This window comes from Nicotiana attenuata, unplaced genomic scaffold (assembly GCF_001879085.1).
Source record: "Nicotiana attenuata strain UT unplaced genomic scaffold, NIATTr2, whole genome shotgun sequence".
Taxonomy (NCBI): Eukaryota; Viridiplantae; Streptophyta; class Magnoliopsida; order Solanales; family Solanaceae; genus Nicotiana; species Nicotiana attenuata.
Window position 1 is genome coordinate 192551 of NW_017671235.1, and position 2635 is coordinate 195185.

A 2635-nucleotide genomic window follows, 5' to 3' on the forward strand; every position below is an offset into this window, starting at 1 on the left:
ACAAAGTCGACCATCAGCTCCCCAAATCGTTTTGTCATTCCTAATAGAGGCGTTTGAATTACACTATAGCCGCGAACTAGCCTCTTGTTCTCTGATAGCATCATGCACCTCCAACATTGCATAATACTCGCACAACATATCAAAGCAATTTTTTCCAGCAACAACTATCCCTTGGTAAGCACAATAAAAATCACAACTAGAGAAACTATCTAACATGTCAATCAACAAGACATTCAGCTTTCTGAGTGTGGGAAGGCTTACATAGGGACCCGATAAAGGTTGAAATACCATAATCTTAGGAGTTCCATCACCCGGAAGCTCTTGCACAAGAGGTAAGATTTTCACTATGGAATTACTCACAAAAAGAAGCAAATGCAACTTTCCGCACCAACTCAATTTCTTTTGTGATACCAACAATTCCATCTTGTAGAATTTCCCAAAAACAGAAGCAACAAGATTAATGGCGACCTTGGGAAAGTCAAGAGCAGTATACTTCTTCCTTTTTATTTCTTTAAATACAACAACCTCATTTTCCCTAATATCCTCTACCTCCAACATTATCATTTTCTCAACTTGAGATTTTAGATTAGTTTTCTTGTTCCCTTCAAGGCACATGTGTTTATCATGAGTTGAGAAACAATTCTTTTTCAACTGTTTGGCACTATCTAGCAAGCTACTATTAGTTCTCCTTTTGAAGATATCACCACCAAATGCATAAGCTATGAAACTACTGGATAAAAGTAGTCCCTCTTCCCTTACTAACTTAATAAGAGAATATACCATTTTGGACTTGATGATTGAGTCAGCTACTCTGCCAGTAACACCCTTAATTGTATGAGTATTTTGAACTTGCAGATCTTCAAGTGATGTTGAAAAAGGAACAGGCTTGTTGACATCAATATTACGACTATAAGCATTATCAATACTCACACTCTACCAATCAAGGTCATCGATGTTAGGTGGATGCACCACTACCTCCAACGGAGTCGCAAGAACAGGACACTTCACCCCTTTCAGAACTTTGACTTCTTCCGAGCTCTCTTCCTCTACTGGAACTTCTAGTATTCCAATAACCTTTGATTTTTGTTAATCGCTTGTCATTCTCGTCAGCTCCAATTGGCCAGTGTCTATCAGATTTTCAGAGACGAAAGCTGATTTGTCAAAAGAGTCCTTTAATTCATGAGTTGGCATTTCATCAAACACCTTGTGTGCAAGAGAAGAATGCTTTTCCATTTCCAATTGTAAATGACCAGCTACTTCTCTACCTGGCATTTCATAGATCACCTTGTGCTATATCCAACTTCTTCCTTTTTTATCCCCTTTTTGTCTAGCCCATTCTCAATCCGTTTCACCTGCAAACTATTCCCCTGTAACTCAAGGTCATTATTATCCGATGGTAAATCCTCCAGCGATGCTTTTGCAATTCTAAATGAAGACCCAACAACAGTGGATTTCAGTTGGACTTTTGTCAATCTTATCTTCTTCGCTGGAGCTTCAGTAATAATGGAGGACGACGGTTCAAGCTTCACTACAGGAGCTGCCAATATAGGTCCAGTCGATGTCATATAAACCTCCCGCTTCCCATTCACTTCAGATGAATATGGGTTATTATCCGCCCAGTTTTTGTTACGTTGTTGACCCTGTGAAGCTGGAGAACAAGTAGTAGATCTATATGCCACATTAGGATCAGAATTGTAGCCTAAATCCCAGACGGTGTGTAACCCCCATATGCCCCGTAGTCGCCGGAATGGTAATAGGTGCTTGAGTGTGTTGCAAGTCCAGCATAAGGTCCAGTGCACATAAACGAGGAAGCCGCAAACTCCAAACCGCCGTAATTGCACAAATTTACTCCATGAGCATACGATGCAGCATAAGAACTTCCACGGGCATATGGGTAATGTTGGCTTGCCAAGAAAATTTCCATATGGGTCAGAGGATCGATGCTCTAATACCAAATGTTTCAAGATAGAATTTGAGAACAAATCTAGCTAAAACTAAGCTAAGCTAAAGCTAAACTAAAGAGAGCTAAAGGATAATTTTCATTGATATCTCCAAATGAGTACATATAAGGTATTTATACCCTAGATAAATAGAAATGACAACATTATCCTAATAAACTGACTAAAGAAATAAGAACAAACAATTGGGACTAAACTTTACAAGATAGAAATTATGCTACTTTTGAGCTCTCTCTTGGTATGATCTGCAACAACCCCTGCCAGCGTTCACCCTCAAAAACAAAAGACCCCTCTTCTTCTTCTTCTTCAGATTCTAACCTAGAGACACCAAAAAAAGCTTCAGCACCTAAGACCTTAGAGACCAACGACCGACCCCTGCTTCTTCATCTTCAACCTTCAGCCGTCTCCACTGATTTTCTTCAACCAAAAACACCCAAAACTGAAGAACCTCTCCATAGCCGCCGCTGCTTCTGGACCTCACACCAAACGACCACCCCATCTCCACCTCTTTCCGCCGCTCATCCCATCTTCTTAACCAAATCAGCGAAAACAGACCCTCCTTCTTCATCTTCAACAAGAACACCAAAACCATCAGCCACCAACCCTCTAAAACACTAAACTACCCGTCACCCTCCTCTCTTAACCTCACAGCAGCTACCCGCCACCCCCCCCCCCCC